General features: G+C 45.2%; 1 long non-coding RNA gene across 4 annotated transcripts in view; it reads right to left on the minus strand.

Annotated features, from left to right (window-relative positions):
- LOC140219532 (uncharacterized) overlaps positions 1-16,605 on the minus strand; it is a 36,018-nt gene extending 19,413 nt beyond the window's left edge. Inside the window, exons 1-2 of one of the 4 annotated variants that reach the window (XR_011895873.1) lie at positions 16,324-16,605; positions 10,240-10,404 (exon numbers count right to left, since the gene is read on the minus strand). This is a non-coding gene — a long non-coding RNA (uncharacterized lncRNA). Of the gene's footprint in view, positions 1-491; positions 649-10,239; positions 10,900-16,323 lie in introns of those variants that run through there. The other 3 variants (XR_011895872.1, XR_011895874.1, XR_011895875.1) reach the window with 3 other exon arrangements.
- Between the last annotated feature and the right edge of the window lie 2,415 nt (positions 16,606-19,020).

Raw genomic sequence — 19,020 nt, forward strand, 5'->3', positions numbered from 1 at the left:
AGGCGTTGCCACCCGTATTTCGTTCTTGCACTTTTTCTGGCTTACTAAACGTCTTATCATTGTAACAGTGGTGTTTTTGGTGTTGTAGAACGGTAATTTACTGATGCAGAAGAAATAATTTTTCACTTTAGTGTCCCTTTAACGTGCCACACAGGCGTTTCTTGCATTTCGCTCCCATCTAAATGCGGCCGCCGCGGCGGGTACATTTTTTTAAAACTTAAATATGAGATTCCTAAAAAAGATCCATCAGCAATGATTCTGCGTTGCTTCGATTCAAAACAGCAATGATAAGCATGCAATTTAATGTATGATGGTATAAGTTGCAGCTAGTGCATGGTCAGATAAAATGTTAAGCATGAAAGCACCATAAATGAGCACATTTCAAGCAATAAGTGAACAAGTGAATCATTCACTCTGCAAGCCCGTAATGCAAAAATAACAGGTGCAGCGGTAATCACGCGTTGCTTTGAGAGAATAAGCAAGTGTCTTACCTGGCATTGTCAGAAAGTGATACCTCTCATATTCCGGCTCGAAGAAATGCACGCTGATATGGCGGTACTCCAGTTCTTTCAAAGTCAGGGCTACTTCACACTCGTCGCAGTTGTACTTCGGGTGAGTGATTTTGTGCACAAGTTTTATGTGCCTCTGCAGACTGCGATTGTTTGCTAACCGCCGGTCGCAGTACTGACATTCAAAGGAAGCAACTTTCGCCATTGCGAGACCGCGAAGAGAAGCATGGGGTTTCCTAAAAACCGATTACGTAACTATGCTCAGTGCGTGCAAGCGGGCCTTTTATATCTGCGGGTGCTCTGACCAGGGAGGAAAGAAAAAGCTGAGAGATGCTGACGTCACTCTTTGCGAAGCATGAGTGACGTCGGAAGGCGTGGCAGATATCCTCTCTTGTGCATATCTCTCGCCTCCGGCCCGCAACCACGCATGAACTGCGTGGGCTGCACGGGCGCGCCTGTAGCAATCCGAAAGCATCTACTATTCTGACAGAAGATGCAATCGCGATGTAACGTTGGCGAAGTCTGAGTACTCTGCCCTGGCATTGAAACAAGTTTAAAATAAACTCCTCACATTAGACCGTCATGTTGGACTCCGCAACTTTTGCGGGATTTTGTGAAAAGCAATATGGTTTATTGGTCCAGCCAACTGAAACTGTCCTGATGGCTTCTAGACCCACCATGTTGTATTAGTGGTTTTGGCGTTGCACTGCGAAAGTGAGGTTGTGGGATCACATCTCGGTCGTGGAGGCCGCATTTCGACGGGGTTCGACGAAGTAAAAATGCAATGCCCGTGTACCGTACGTTGAATACATGTTAACGAATCCCGCGCGGTGAAAATTAATCCGCAGTTCACCGCTACGGTGTGCCTCATTATCAGTTCTTGGCTTTGGCACGTGAAGTGTCAAAATTTGAATGTTTGATTAACCGCAGGTACGGTGGCTGCCTAGTTCCTGCGTCATTTTAGATTACCTTTATCGTTCATTTCTACCTTCGTTTCCTCTGTTTGGGCTCCCTGGTTCTAGACCATAGTGGTTATGGCTAGACGCGGCGATGAAAAAATCAACGAGTCTAGAAGTTCAGGACAACATTCATTTGGGCTAGATGGTGCATACTTGATTTAGGAAGGAACAGCGCCAATGAAGACGTTCACAAGTGGGGAGAACGACACAGGACAAGCACCATGTTAAAATCTCTAAGGCGCTGTCAATACAGGTTAAGAAAATGTTAGTAAGCACCGGGGCTACGCAGGATCCAATACAAATCCCTTGTCTTTGTCGATAAAACTTGTTCTCGAAAGAGATTAACGTCACATCAAGGTAAAATTCTAGCATTTTCATAAAATTATATATTGACACGCCAGAGGAGTTTTGGAACTCTACTGCACCGTTACTTTCTATAGCATCTCTGACAGAACGAAATAAGGCATCGTGGGGCACAGAGTAAAACAAGTCTTCAACATCTACTGAAAACGCATAACCATTGGAAGTACATTCCTCAAGAAACCTAACAACATCTTTTGAACTCGTTGTGGCATACGGATCTTGAACTTTAAGGGATGTAAGGTGCTTTTGAAGAAACTTGCTTAACACAATCAGCCAAGTTCCATTTTCGCTGACCACTGTTCTGAATGGCACGGACAGTTTGTGCGTTTTGGCCGTAAAGAACATGGAAAGGGCATTGCTTTTGCTGTTACCAATGTCATTGGCCAGCGTGCTCAGATCTAATTCTTTGCACATCGCAGCCGCCTTGCCTCTCACTCGCGTCGCACTAGCTTTCAGAGGGATGAAGTTCTTTGCAATTGCTTCGCCGGCTCTTTTTTGAAACTCTTCCTTGGTGAGCACCACAAACCCACCATCCTTGTCAGCTTGAAGAAGCCGGAGTCTATTCTTCCTGAAATACGACACGACTTTTCCCATAGAATCTTTGCTAGTCAACGTGTTAGTTGGTCGTAGATCTTATAAGCGTATCCACACCATCCAGAAGGCATCTTTCACGGTTTTCTTCCAACGCCTTTCCTGCTATGCGCCTGCTATGCGCCTATTAAGCGCCAGGAACTCATGTGCTTCTATCCGTGGCTCGTGGCTGAATTTCGGACCTTTGTTCAACACATGCCTGACATCGTTGGGAAGATCGTCTCCGATGACCGTCACCAGCCTTTCCGGGGGCTTCTTGTCCTTCTTCAGAGAAGACGACTGTAAACACTGGTTCAGTGTCTGAGCCCATCAAAATATATATGTATATATATATATTATAGAGAGAGCGAGAGAGAGAGAGAGAGAAAGAACAGCGCATTAGTAACTCCCAGTTATGGATATCCATACATTTGTTCCCGCGCGCAGGCATCATGTAATGAATGATTGTAGACCAAAAAATATTTCGCGTTTCTTTCCGAATACATGAACATTAATAATGCCTTGGTTTTCATACTTATTAAGAAGTAAAGGAACATTACAGGTTAGCGATTGCATTAGATAAATTGTTAGCCTTTTTGGCACGAGCCATCTATCCTGGCTGTAGTCCCGACAGTGATTTTACAAGTGAAGAGACTTTGTTAGAGGAAAAAAATATGAATAGAGTAAAGGAAAGCCATACAGATCTGGCAGTTTGAAATCGCGTTAAATTTGGTGAAAAGTGGTGATGTTGTGTGGAGGTATGGAACGTTAGCAATAATTCCGACGTGCACGTTCCTGAAGAAAAAGCTTGTGTTAGTTTTCACAGTGGTGCCCCACACATGCATGCAGTAGTTAATATGAGACGCAAATAGTGCCTGGTAAATTTGTAATTTCAACTGTTCTGGAAAGAAATAATATTTTTAAGGCTGTTGTAGCTGGACCATCCCAATGAAGTGGAAAGGAGCGCATTCGCTTTAGGAATGACATCGCAAGCCTCCAGACCAGAGACAAACAGGCTGGTATCATCCACATATAGAATGGTTGTTGCCTCGCATTCTGCAAGGGTTCATCGAGCAATAAGGTTCCCAAAGAGCTCCAGCCGCACGGGAAGGTGCGAGGTGAAATCCGGCAACACTCATGCAGGCGGCTGTTCCCCCACTCTCCATTCCCCCCAGCCGCACTTTCCTTCGCTGCACCGCTCATTCTTGGCTCAGCAGCCGTCCGATATGGAGGTTCCCATTGTTGATCGCGCCAAGTACGAGATTTGTTCTGCAATTCGCTTTTTGCACGCCAAGGGGACTCCCCTGTGGATATTCATCATCAGTTGACAGAGGTGTATGGCGACAAGTGCATGTCCGTTCAACACGTCCGAAAGTGGTTTAGGGAGTTTAGTGCCGGTTGAAAGAAAGTCCACGATGAAGAACGGAGTGGAAGACCGTCAGTTTCGAAGGTGGTTATCAAGATGGCCCAACGCAAAGTGCTTCGGAAGAGGAGGATCAACATCTGTGAACTTATTGCTCAGATTCCTGGAAGTTCTTACGGTACAGTGGAAAGAGCTTTGACTAAAGTATTGGGGTATCAGAAGTGTTGTGCTCAATGGATACCGCAGCTATTGACATCAGACTACAAGGAGAAACGCCTTGACTGTGCTCGCCAGTTTCTTCAAAATTGTCAAGAAGGAAGGATTGTTGGACTCCATTCTTATGGGAGACAAAAAGTGGGTGTTTCATTTCACTCCTGATATGAAACAAAAATCCCAAGAGTGGCGTCACCCAGAGTCACCAGTCGCAAAGAAGTTCAAACTCCTTCTGCTGGCAAAGTCATGGCCACTGTTTTTTGGGATCATAAGGGAGTACTGCTGATCGATTTAATGGAACGTGGGACAACAATCAACTCTGAGAGTTATTGTGCAACACTATGAAAACTCAGGCAAGCTATTCAGAACTGCCGGCAAGGACAACTGGCAGCCAGTGTAACACTGCTTCACGACAACGCCCGACCTGACGTCTCCTGTCAAACCCAGGAACTTTTCACAAACTTTGGGTCGACTGTCATGCCCCACCCACCGTACAGTCCGGACCTTGCACCTAGTGATTATCACTTGTTCCCCAAGCTAAAGGAACATTTGAGTAGCCAGTGCTTCCGGAGCGATGAAGTCGAAGAGGTGAAATGCTTCCTCAATGGGTCGGCGGCAGACTTCTACGACACTGGGATACAAAAATGCATAGAAAAAGATGGCGATTATGTAAGTTTCATCTTTCCAATAATGTAAATTTATATGAGAATAAACAATGTTCTCTACTTCTAAAATTGATGGGAACCTTATTTCTGGATCAACCCTCGTATGTCTATCATGTTATTAACGTAAATGTCGAAGGGGACCTAAAATGCTGCCCTGTGGGACACCTAACAATATTGCCGTCTGAGGAAATACTATTTCCAATGACAACGCATTGCCTGCAATCAAGCAGATACGAACACAACAAAATATGTCATTCCATGTACACCGTTGGCAGTCAACTCTGTTAATAGAATCTTGCGTTGCAGACTGTCAAAAGCCTTGCTGTAGTCAATAAATATCCGGACTACTAGGTTTCATTTTTCTAGCTTCTTGATTAACACCTGCTGAACAAGCAGTGCAGTTTCGGTAGAGCAGGTCATCAAAGCTGTTTCTCCATCGCCAGGGTTTGTGCCATGCTCTCCAACCGTGATTCCTCGCTCCTTTGTGCCCTCCAGAGGGGCACGGTCATGGCCCCCCAAACAAGGGGCTTAAATCACCACAGCAATGAAATTGCAATTTTTCGCTTTTAATATGCTTCAGTGCAATACATTGCATAAGCTTCCCTGCTTAACTCAACTGTAATGCGGCAGAGGTGACTTTAGGAACACTTTCTAGACATGCCAAACAATATGTGCATTCTGGTCAGAACTACACCTGACTTAACATTCCGACATGTCGGCATATGGATGGCCCTTGTGCAGTTTAAGAGCACGAATACGCATGCTGGTTGTGGCTTGAGGAAATGTGATTTCTTAAACAAGTTTCAATGCCAATGCCCTAGACAGCTTCACCGCAATGCAGTTGTGTTATGCACTGGAGCTTCTGTAATGTATTGCGGTCCATCACTGCAGCAACGTCAGAACCAGCTTTGAATGGGTGTCATGTGAGTTATTAGATGTCTCGGGCTCATACTGTGACAGATGACGGCACATGTGCGCATGTATAGTCGGGAACATGTGCAAGGCTGTGTTGCAGTCTCGTATATGGAGCTTGCAAGATGGGCGAAGCAAGGGCCCAAATCACCACAACCCTGCTGGAAATAGCTCTAAATCCCTGCCTGTACACTTCCTAAGGGTTTCGGTGCTTTTACCGTAACCGGAGATTGCACATATAATACTATATTTTCAAAACTGAGCTCATTGGAACATCTTCCTGTTCATGCTATGCACACAAAAATGAGGAATAAGGGAAAAATTATGCAGATCCCACACCCTGTGGGAATTGATGTAAGTGAACCTTTCCATGCTGGATGCTCTGATTGACGATAATTAGCAGTGTTGACGGCTAAAGCTTAATTTCTTCAACGTTTAGGCTAACACGAGATTGGCGAATTGATGTTAAACGTTACCTTGTGGGCACCACTGCTGTTTGTCTGCGTAATACAGGGAGAGGTGTTTGCATGAGGCATTGTTGTGGGCCATATCTTATAACCCGAGAAGGTTGAGTGTTGTCATTTCCTCATATGGCACATCGCGTTATGGCAGAAGTTTTACACTTGAATTGGATTATGGGGCTGTACGTGCCAAAACGACACTCAGATTATGAAGCACGGCATAGTGGCAGACTCCAGATTAATTTTGACACCGTGATGTTCTTTAATGTGTCCCAAAATCTAAGTGCACATGGGTTTTCTATTTCGCTCCCGTCGAAATGTGGCTCTCGCGATTAGGATCAAATCCATGACCTCTCGCAATGCCATAGCAGCAGAGCTAATGCAGCGGGCACAGAAGTGTTGATTTGACGGTCAACCACTTCTGTAGTGTTTCCTGGACGCTGCAGTGTGCTTTAATTAATGCGGCTCTGCTTCTGCACGCCCTGTGTGAATTGCCCGCTTGACATATTTTCATTGTGTTTATTTTTTCAGAAATAGCAGCAACGTATTGTATTGTGCCTTGAACATAAGCACACCGCAACCGCTGTTGTATGTTAGTGGAGTTTCCTTGCCTTCTCATGTCACTTCCCCAATCTTATATGGGAACTGTCTCTTCTCCTCCCTCTTCTTCTCTCTAGAGTTCTATCTGTGTCCCCTCTCGCCTCGCACATAAGCGCTGCAGTTTCTTCAGTGCTTCTGAGGGGAGTCACGGATAATTGCAGCTGTCAGGTGGCTAATGTGACAACGGCCAGGGAGCTCCAGAGGGCATTGTGCACATTCGATGCGGTGGGGTGAAAACAAGCTTCTCCCATCTCCTTTCCTCTCTTACTTGTGCCTGTCATGTATATACACACTCTGAACACCCCCCCCCTCCCCCCCGACGTGGTGTGTGTGACATCAGCAGCAGTCCACAGCAGCAGCTGGAGTGGGAAAGTCAAAGGAAGAGACAAAGAAAGCTTCACTTTAAAACAAAATGCGTAAAGGTTTCTATGCTTACCCAATGAGAAAACCCGTCCGTCACGTAAGATGATTGCTTTCAAGATAAGGCCCGCATGAGCGAGCGAATTGTAAGATCGGGCCTGCGCAGCCGTGCCATAAGCAGCGGCCGATGATGTACAGTTGATAATGGTTTGCATCGAGAGGAGGCAGCATCATTGACCACATCTACGTATGACGTCTACCTAACGTGACACTGTTCAATTACGTCACGTAGAACAGCACGCATTGGCCAATGCTCATCTTCCATGAAGCAGCAACATCATCCAAATGCACCATGATATAAAAGGAGTGAACAATGCTACTACTGGCCTCTGCTTCATACTCATGCTGGTCTCAGTTTAACATTTTGGTGTTGCAAATGTGCTTCTCCATTTCATGATTTTTTTCGTGGAGTTTCTCGCAATTATATGAAACGCAGCAGCATATGACGACAAAACAGTAGGTGATCAGTCGCAAATGCTTATGCATCATTTAGATAACTCCCACAGGATACTCTGCATGTAATTTTATCTTTTTCCACTTTCAGTATGCTTCAGCGCTATGGTATGCTTGACCGCGTAACCTTGCTATGTCCAGTGTTTGTGACCCCTTCCCACTGTTGGTATACTTCATCACAATGCTAAGTGCATGGTTGAATGCGTAACACCACTGTATTGGGATGAAGCTAACTTATGGGTCTAACATTACAGTTTTAATTTAGCGTACGCAACTATAGCGTATGCTATACGCTAAAGTATATATAGCGTATGCTAAGCAGCACACATTTCTTTAGGTTGAGTTGGCCTGTGAGATGTTCAGATCGTAGAGGCCATGTGCCGTCATTGCGGCTATCTCCCGACTGTAGCTATAGGTGGTGCTAACATGTCGGATGTTTCTTTCGTTAGGTTTCAACTCACTCGAAACGAGAAGCGATCACTAAAACACCACAAGGTTATCCATAATACTCTGTCGTCGAAGCAGCCTGAGACTAAGCGAAAGCCATTTACACAGTCAGTTGCAAAGAACGAAGTCCATTTTACAAAAGCAACGGCAAATTCAATTCGAAGCTGGCAGCCGGGGCCGCCGCCATGTTTCACGCAAATTCCGCAAACCACGCAAAGACACTAATGCTAAATCTGAGAAATAAAGCGCGTACGCTATACACAATGGGTCGTTTAGCGTTCTGCGCATGCGCAGTGATGACCCACTATTTTATAGCGTACGCTAAACTAAAACTGTCTATTATGCAGCACATTTTAGATGCTTGCTGGTTTTAAAGTCCGAAAGCTGAGATACAACAGCGTCGCACACTATCACGTGAGGAAAACGAACCGCTGCATGCAGCAAGTAGCGTCAGCATAAGTACTAGATTACAGTTGAACAGCTCTACAATGAAGACCACAATTAATTTGCCTGTAAAACAAAGAAACTTATGCATCCCTGGCGGCTGATTTACGTTTATAAAACGAATGCCGCACCAGTGCCGCCACTGCCCCGCGAAGATGTCACCAGGGTAAGCTGTGCGCTAGCGCTAACAGCAGTGTATTTGAAGAGCGTGCTGATATTACTAGTTCTGTTGCCCTGCTCCAGGATTCACTCACCTCGTATGCTACTTGTTGTGACGGATCAACGGCTGACGAATGCATGGATAGGCTGCGAATGTCAACGAAGGCGACCAAAAATTTTGCAGCAAGGGAGGCTTAGGGGCACTAGACAATCGGGGGCTTTGCTTTGCATGGTTCCTGCATTTGGTTGGAGAGCAAGCTGGGAACCTCAATGGAGCATAGGGTGGCTACAGTAGAACGTGCTGTCAGGGATATTTTGCAGAGAAAAATTAGCGGTCTATTTCATTAAGTCTCTCTTGAATTCTTGTTAAAGATTTTCTTTTGTTGAAAGTGCTTAGCTATTGTGAGCAGTGAGCTGCGCAACCTTTAAAACAAAGTGACCTGCATAGCGAAGGATTTTGAAGGTGCGAGCACTTTGTTAAAAAGGCGTTTGACTACATAGATACATTCAGAGCAGCGCTTTCTACCCTTTAGCCCATGCAGAATTTGTAGGTCCTATTTGCGCCACCAGGATCTGCCGATGTACTGCAGTGAAGCCTTTAATATGTGTCCCAATGTCCAATGCTACGGAGTTCAATATATCCATTTAATGTCTGAGCAAGTTTGATGTATGAAGTTTCATATACATGTAATTCTCTTGGTGATTCACCACCTGTTATTTAAGCAGTAATTCTATTTATAATTGTTTCATATAACAAGGTTTAATTGTAATGAATTATTGCTATACGACATTCTTTCCATTACTATAACTAATACTCTCAAGCTTGGAATCTCCCAGCTTCCTCATACAGTTGGCCAATGTGACAGTGCACCTGACACAACAAGCCATGTCGTACACTTACTCTATGCATATTCACAGCCCATGCAAGCTTGTGCTGAAAGCTTGTTGCTGCTTGCAGAGGTAAACGTTTCACTTGACTGTTGTAATGATCTCGCTGACTATGTGATGGAATAAACAGTTACTCCACAATAAAACATAGTATGAGGCCATTTTGTAAACATGAGCTTGAAGTAAAACTGTGCCATGCATCGTCGAAAAAGGAAAACAACATTACAGGGATGAGCATACTTATCGTGGGCTTGTCTCTATAGCTTTTATGTCTTGCTTTGTCCACATTATGCTGCACAGTTTTAGTTGAAGCGGTTATTGGCTGGTAGACGTCTTCCCATCATGTTACTACGAGTTTTGATGAAAGCAGTCTTGGCCAGCCTCTCTACCCCTGGTTCTCTGGCTTAGGTGCTGGTGCCTCCAGTAGTTCAGATTTGAATGGGTGCAAATTAATTTTCCCTCTCAGTGAAATCATACCAACTTTCCCAGGTTACCGGGCTTCTACAATTCCTCCTAAGTTGAACTTGTTCAACAGCTTTACCGAGTACTTTAAGTAGGCAGTGTATTCTATGTCGTAGGGCAAACAGAAAATTAGCATAAGCACTCTTGCTTTCAGGCTGCCATAGACTTCGAGTTAAAAGTGCAGTCGAGATCAACATGTCCAACCTTGATCCTTTCAGCCAATGTGCCAGCCTTCCCTATGAGCCACTACTTGCGAAGGTGAACATACCTTCTTTGTTCCATGCAAAACATTTTAACTGTTTCCAGGAAAAAGTAGTTCAAGCATAAATGGCCAACGCATGCTCTTCATACCAGGTTGCCATGGATAATGGAGACGATAGGAAAGTACAGGCCAGCGTCGCTGTCCCAGATCCATCCGGCAGCTTTTCTGTCACAGGTCCATGTGTCCTAACTGCTGGTCTTCAATGGGAGTTGACACTGTCTCCTTCTATAGGGGGCATTTTCTGACATGCTCTTCTGTGGGAGAATGCCCCATTCATAAAAAGAAACAACAAAGATTGGACACAAAATGGTGCAGCTCATTAAAAAAAAATTACTTGCTGGGTTCGCCACTGGGCCGTATGCGTCGGCGCTCGTGACTCGACAAAAAGCAGCCGCAGCGGCACGCGCAAGCTCAGGCTTCACATAGTTTCGCGCCCATCGCAAGAGGGGCACCTCACGGCTACATTCGGATATCGCCGGCGAACAAGGAGGAAGTGCAGAAACATGCACGCTTGTAGTCTCAGAGGGACGCGCATGCGTGCAAACTCGATACCATGGGTGCACAGCTAGAAGGGAAGAAGGGTCGTTTTGCCACACGCTTGCGCACCCTGTAACATTTTGTGGGCGAGTGTACATGCTAGACATGTTGTCTGTAGTGCTTATTTTTGAAATGTGATCCTTTGGGATGTATAATACATATAATATGCATCTTAGCTTTGTTGTGCATTAAGAAGAACTTATTTTATAAATACTACATAATTATCTGAAAAGATGAATGTTTCTTTAGATTTCACACATTTCTTTTGCTACATTGTAAATGTATATCCTAATAGATTAGTGTTTCGTATGTTATACGTTTGCCGATAGGAGACTTACTGCTGCCATGCGAGGGCCTTCAGGCACATTAAAGCTGTATGTTGCAGCTTTTCGCCTGGAGGACACCCAACAAAGTTTGTTGGAAATAAAACCATTCCTGGTATGGCAAGTCGAAAATTCTATTTCAAGTCGCTGCCTCTAGACCCTTCGTGCCAACCGCCATTTTGGCAAGGCTGTGTGATGTCTGGGAATAAGGCTGCTTCGATGGATTTCAAGACCAGATAGCAGCCTTCCTTCACACACTCTGGCACCAAAAAGGGCAGCACAGGTGTCAGTGTTACTTGTGCTACAATTCCTTCACTTGTGCTATAAATAGCAGCAGCAAACTGCCAAGATGCAAAAGCAAAACAATGAATGAGGGCCATAACGTATTTCCCAGCTCCTGAAATCAGTTCCAGTTTTTGCAGTAGACAAAAGCATGGCCTTCAAGATCAGCTTCGATTACCAGTGGGAACAGTTTCCGAGGGTGCCAATTCATTTCATCAAGACTCAGTGTTGCCACACTGCTTTTGATTGAAGTGTGAGAAAAAAATATTGAAGTGAACGTTTTCTAACACATTGAATGCAGTCAAATTTTCTTTCTGTTATGCTTTCCTTTTATTTCAAGGCAAAAAAAAACCAAAAATCTAAGAAAGCAAGAAGCAACACAGAAAGAAAAATATCTCAGTATAGGGCATCATTGCACAGTGTTGTGAAACCAGATGTGCACGCCTGTGAGGGTGATGATTGGCCAAGTGTGTGCACTATACATTCAGTGATGCTACAGGCATGCACTCTGCTGTTTGCGTTTCATTTGACGCTGATAGTACATCCACACAATGTAACCACAGGGACAAGTGAGCAGTCAAGTGAAGCTTTTTGAGATCATGTTTAGTTGGATCATGCAAATAAAATGCATTAATTAATCATATGCCATGGAAGATACAAGCACAAGTACACAAATTACTGTGCATGACAGGAGTGGCTGCGAAGATGTATAAGGCTCACACAAAGGCCGGACAGCAGACAAAGGACGATGATATTTAACTAATTTCGCCTGGAAAAATGACTTCGAAGTTTGTGCATTAAGTACGAAGAAAATCCGAGGATACCTAAGCACTTCTTATGAGTTGTTAAATGTCCAACTGAACGCCACTGAGCAGTCCGAGTTATGAACTCCTGGCGGGCAAGCGGGCACGTTAAGACGCTTGGCACATATTGATTTAGCCTCACCGAGGCGCAGTTAGAACACACACAAGAGCTTGAGTAGACAAGGAACAGGTGGTAACACAGGCTTGCGAGAGGGAACGTGATGTTTTGTCGTAGCAATGCACTCTCCCCTCGCGAAGTAGCGCAGCAGCAGATGTTCCCCTTCACTCGCTTTCCTCTGCTAAGACACGAGCCAGCAAGTGCAAGCTAGTGTCATGAGCGCGCCTCGTGTGCTCACATGGCGTCACAGTCAACGGGAAATTAGGCACCGTTTTGCTGCTACAGGTGCTGCCGGCTTTTTCACTGAAGGAACCATTTAACATTCTTGCATAAAAAAAAATCCTGTCACTGACCACATAATAAACAGCAATAAAGAAATTCCGTTAAAAGTATTGCATCAAACCAGCTCAGAGCACGAAAGATTGACCAAAGCTGTCAGGCTTGGCTGCTGAAAATTAATGTCTTGTAGCAAGGTTTAACGAGCGAAAATGATATGCAAGAATACTCAGAATGATGCGAATGCTCAGATGCTAAGCTCTGCTCTTGTGCAGGAGCTTGGCAATGCAGCTGGCATAAATGCCAGTCTTCTGACTACTACTCTGGTTTCATGAAAAGTAGGTTATTCTGGCAAGAGTATCACTGCAACATCACTGCAGTGCATTTTTACTTCACAGTGAGTAAGTACACTTTTACTTCACTGTGTCAGATAAACAAGTCGACAGACGTTTGAAGTGGTTCAACTCCGATTCACAGCTGGAAAACAGGATAGCAACCATAGAATTTGGCGAGATGATTAGACAACAGGCAAAGGAGAGTGGACAAAAGTTGGAGGTGAAAGTTGTTCTGTTTGACTGTGACGAGGTGTAATGGAGTCGTCAAGCAACAGGCAATGGCGATGGTGCTTCCTAGCGTGCTGATATTGTTCTGGCTGCAAGGCACATAATGGTGATTACTGTATTTTATAGTGTCCCATTTTTCTTTAGATGACAAAGTATTTAAATTTGTGTATTGGTTACATTTGCAGTGACATCCAAAATCTAGATTTGTACTTGGCAAAGACAATACTTAAAAATTAAGTTCAGTTGTTTTACATGCCAAAATCACTAAATGATGATGAGGGATGCAATAATGAGAAACTCTGGATTATTTTATTTATTTATTTCAAGATTACTGCCAGCCTCTGGTTAGAGGCCTTAAGCAGGAGTGGTTACATACATGACGAACAAGACTGAGTACAAGGTGTGAAGCGTGAGCAAATTGAAATAGCACTGAATTTGAAAATATAAGCAGCGTGTAATTTGCGAAAACGTAGCAATTAGCGCTAACAATGTGAAATTATTCCAGAAGATAATGTAAACTGCTCTTAGCGTTCTGACTACCTGACTAATTCTGACTACCTGGGTTTAACATGCACCCAATGCAAGGCGCACAGCATTTTTTGCATTTTGCCCCGATCGAAATGTGGCCGCAGGGGCTTGGATTTGATCGCACGGCCTTAGGCTTAGCAGCCAACACCAAAGCCACAGCACCAGTAACATTAAAACAAAGCAGTGATTTGATAAAGCGTGTAAGAGCACAACGGTTTTTAAGCATTGCTTCATGCTAAGGTCTAAGTTCGGTACTGTCACACAACAACCACAATAATGAGATCAACAACGGGGGTAAAATGCTAAATTAAGCTGCAAAATTATGAAGCAAAAGCCTTTGAAGCTGTGAAGTTCTTTAGGAACTTGCAAGGTGTGGACATTTGGACATGCAAAGGATGTAGCCTTTGGAAACAACTTGCCAAGTTAATTAGTTGTTTTTTACTAAAGCAATACTTCATCACAAAGCAAATAGCTATAATTTCAGTATGCTCCAAGACTGAATGCCCTATGATGAAAATTTCTATTGCATTTCTAGCAAGTTATATGGAGCAACCAAAGGTAAGAGACATTTGATGCTAGTGTTCAATAAATTTCAGTTATTAGACAGCACTCGTCCAGTGCCCTTCCGTGTGTCTTCCATTGTTTCCGCACTGATTAGTAAGTATGATGCTAGTGACTGCAATAGAATACGTGAAGGCCGAGGAAATAGCAATGGCAATGAAGAGCTATTGCTTGAACAAAAAAAAAAAAAGCATAGGTGTAGTGCCAAAGCAGAAAGGAGAACATGAACGAAAAGTATGTGCAAAGTCATACATGACAAGAGAAAGCAGCAGGCAAGATGTGGTGAGCAGGGGGGTGGGGAGGAGTATTCTGTAAGAGCCCACCTAGTGGACTGTCCATTTCGGCCGCTACTGATTGGCTAGGGCTGCTCGTCTCCTCCTCTCACAGCTGAATCCAATCGGCAGTGGCCGAAATGGACAGCCCACTAGGTGTACTCTTACAGAATACACCCCCCAGGAGAAAATGATGAGATGGATTCTTGCCTTGTGAAGTGCAGCAACTGTTCTTTTTTTTTTTTCTGTTCAGAGCTAACGTGAGTGAGACTGGAGATGTAATGGTGATATGAGGCTTTGATGTGGAGATAAGCTGTGGTCTGGGATGAAGCACAATTTTGGTTTCCAGCTGTGGATGAATTTCCAGGAGACCCTGCAGATAAAAGTTTTTTTTAGCAATTAATAATTCACGTATCTGGCGAAGGAAATCATTACAGTGAACATGCGGCATAAGCAATAGACAGCCACGCACATATAGCAAAAGACAGTGCCACTGTAGAGGAATGGCGACAGGGAAGAGCAACAAAAAGTAATCAAGCATGTGCAGGGAGAAGGGTACAGAAAAACTACAAGGGATCACACAAAGGAGATCAGTTTGACAGTGACGACAAGAGCAGCACTTATGAGCACAAATTTCAGAAGTAGCAAATTAATTGGGTCAGCAGTTGCCAAAGAGCAAGCACTTTCTGTCACGAATGCTGCTGATGCCAAGCATCAGTGCCGGCGCTGTTAAGGAAGTGACGGCGCAGTTGTGGCAAGGGATAGCAGCAGGTGTCTCATAAAAATGGCAGTACCGGGCAGTACTGGGCTACAGTGAGCCAAGTGTACCAGCCTGTGCTTCTTGAAATCTGTCGCCTATGTCGAGTTGAAATGTACTGCTGAAGTGGGTGTACGTCGGAAAGACTTTCTCGCCCGTGCGGCGCTCGTGCCGAGTTGGTGATGGCGGATTATTGATTTAATGAGCCATCTTTCGTCTCATTAAAGATGTTTTGTGTCTCTTCCCGGGCGAGGAATAGGGGCCATAGTGTAGACCAAGCATGCTCTCCTGGAGCAGCACCTTCGCTCGTGCAACGCTTTTTGTACGCTGCTCTCCGACTTTTAAATGGAATATTTGAATGGTCCCCTTCGATATAAATAAAGGTTCTTCAGCAAAACCATGTGCAATAAATCGGTAAGCGGGAGCCGCAGAGCTAGCGAAACGGAAGCAAAGCAGGCAAGTCGGACGTACATTTAAATTAAATTATGGGGTTTTACGTGCCAAAACCACTTTCTGATTATGAGGCACGCCGTAGTGGAGGACTCCGGAAATTTCGACCACCTGGGGTTCTTTAACATGCACCTAAACCTAAGCACACGGGTGTTTTCGCATTTCGCCCCCATCGAAATGCGGCCGCCGTGGCCGGGATCGGATGTACATTTAGACAGAGCGTTATTATAAGCTCAGGTGCTCTCGTGAGGGCTCCGTTTGCCGGTGACGTATACCGTCCTGTCGCAGTACTGGTAAAAATCCATTATATCGTCGGGACGAAAAAAGCACCCCGCCACTTCTATATCTTTTTTACCTTTCAGATGATTTCTAAACATATTTACACCGGAGATAAATATATATAACACCAGTCGGAACACTGCGGCCGCCATCACGTTTCAGAGTGGTCCTCGGCCATAAATTACATAACGACTTTCGCTTTTCCCAGCTACAGGGTGCTAAATGTGTTTCGACATGCAGACATGCATGTTCACGCGTATCTCTTGAAGGGTGCAGTATGCACCGATAACCAACACATGATGGACACGGCGTAATGCTTTGGCATTACGCCGTGGCATTAAGTTATCCGATTGGTCCTCGATATCACAGGTTCACTGATCCCGTCGCACGTTCCGTATGTTACCAAAAAGCGCAACAAACCTACCGGCAACATCCAAGGAGACGCAGGAGGAACACTTATGCACGACGCACGGCACGCACGGCTTCGTCAAGAAAGGAGACATTGATTTGAAGGATCGCCAGCCGACACATGGCAAAATGCGCGCCTAGGGACAAACGCATACGAAACAAGCAAATCGGCTTCTCCTCCGTAGTACCTAGGCAAAGGGAGAAATTTCAGGCGCAAACGCCCCCAGATTTTCTCTCTCGCACCCGCTGAAACGACTGGCCAATCCCGTGAACTGGCGTTTCCTCTAATGACCGTCTCGTATAGGCACCTAGGATCAGGTCACGTGAGGGGTTTTTGTACGACAAATAGACGCACGCCTTTTTCAGTACTTTTCAGGGCTCCGTGCGGCACCCTCCGTGGTGGCGACGAAATCATAAGATTTTTGTGCATGCTTTGAGCTTGCTTTTGCTTTTGATTTGCTTATTATTTTAGCCTTTGAATAATAATTGGATAGTTTCTTCTTTTTCGTGCGCGCGGCAGTGTTGCCAGGTTTGGCTGTATAATTGTGCTACAGAAAAAATTTTTGGCGTCGACTTTTGCCAGTTGGCTATGTGGCTATATTTGGGTCACTGAAAACATGCGAAAGCCTGCGATGAATCAACGCTCCAGATGTGGCCCTCATCGAGTAGAAATGAATTTCGAAGGCCATGTTTTTAGCTCGCAGCGCGGCCGTGCGTGCGTGAAATGTCCTCCTTTCTGTACCGTTGTCAGAGTCGCTCAGCGTCAGCAACATATAGTCTCATCTCCATGTTATCGATTTCATTCATTAGACACTCGATCCCCGGGCATCGGGATGATCCGAGGAGTAGAGGATGTTTCACGGTACACTGTGCTAACATGGCTATGCATAAAAAGGGAGAGCATTAAAACAGGGTATGTAGGGCGATCGTGGCGCCGACATGTAAGAAGGGAAGCACGGGTAGATGACACGCTGCAGTGTGTTCATGGCCATGGCTTCTGGGTGAAACATGCTCCACGTTTCTCACGGTAAGCCTTTCTTGCCGCTCTTGCCTTTTCGTGAAATATGAATTCTTGTTCGCGCTAACGTTCGGGATTAATTTCGATAAGTTTGACCTAAGGTCGGATCCTCTTCGGAGAGGGGAATAACCATGAGGAAGTGGGCTAACTATGCGAGAACCTATAAAAATGAATGGGAGCAAGAATGGGCGCAAGTTCAAAGGTGGGTCCTGGTGGTTTGCCCGTAACGTGACAGATGTAGCTACTCATTGTGTTTCTGCCGAAATATGTTTGCCACGATGACATCAGTGCACCACGTCACGTGAACATCACCCACCGTGTTAACTTAGCAGGTGAGGTGTCGCGCTGCTGGCTCGAGGACGCTGGTTCGATTCCGGGCCACGGCGGTCGCATTTCGATAGAGGCGAAATGCAGGAACCCCCATGTACTTAGATTTAGGCGCACATTAAAGAAGCCCAGGAGGCCAAAATTAATCCAGAGTCCCCCACCGTGGCATCCCTCATACTCATATCGTGGTTCTGGCACGTAAAACCCTAGCAATTATTATTATGAGCACATGAACATGGTTTGCTTTTTGACAGTAACCGGTTTTCGCAGGATTACCACTCTTATCAATTTGTCCTTTATCTTTGGCCATTGTGCGCCGTCGCGGCTTTTACCATTTCGAGCGAGCTATGTTCGGGACGTGCTGGTCGCCGAAAACGACTGCGCGCTTATGCCGTTTTGCGCAGTTATCTTTTCGAGCTTCGCTTAGACTGATTCAGACAGTGGTTGGCATGTGGCCTCTCTGACTTATTTTAACGCCTGTTCTAGGCGTGCTAGGGATCTAAGATGGCGGCTGATGTAAATGGACACTATGCAGGGTATGTCCCAGCCAACCCGGGCCATGCTAACTGAAAAGAGAGAGAGAGCGAACAACATATGATTATGAAACAAAGTGTGTCTTGCGCAAACTGGTGAATTTCTCGGTTAGCATTGCGTGTGTAATTCGAGAAAATGGCATTCCTAACTACTTGCGCAATTGCCTAAGTTCTCATGTCAGGTTGTAAATCACACCCGAAAACATCACGCTCAGTTGTTTCGAGTACGCAACGTCTCAAGTTTTCCGCTTTCTAACGCCATCACGCAGAGCGCGAACAAGGGTGCGAAGTGAGTGTGCGACAGCAGCGCTCTTGAAAGGGGTAAAAAGACCGATTCTTCTCGTTGCACTAGACCGTTATCGCTGTGGCGCCATCTATGGGCAGTCGGCATGCTGGCGTGGGCGAGTGCTCCGTTTTTCATGGCAGGTATGCGCTCGGCGGTAGTTTCTGGCGCTTTTTTTTTAACGCGACAGCGTTAAGGAGCTCGTATCGCAGAAAAGCCGGTGTCGTCGGCGTCAGCGGCGTTGGCCGTGAGCGATAAATCCCAGAAGGCACTTCATAAATAAAAAACATCTTGCAAGATGGGCTGGTGGGAATCGAACCAGGTTCTCCGGAGTGTGAGACGGAGACGCTACCACTCAGCCACGAGTTTTTTTTATTGTTTATTCACAAAATGACATACATACGTAAAAACACGTTGGCCTACTTGGACCAACGTGACAAGCTAGCGAGTTCGTTACTTCAAAACGGGACAAAATCGCCTCTAGTGAATGCGGTGTTGCCTTAGAAACGTGCCGTAGAAAGTTCTACTGCGGTGTATATCGGTAATTATGAC

The sequence above is a fragment of the Dermacentor andersoni genome, chromosome 7, assembly GCF_023375885.2.
Source record: "Dermacentor andersoni chromosome 7, qqDerAnde1_hic_scaffold, whole genome shotgun sequence".
Classification (NCBI taxonomy): domain Eukaryota; kingdom Metazoa; phylum Arthropoda; class Arachnida; order Ixodida; family Ixodidae; genus Dermacentor; species Dermacentor andersoni.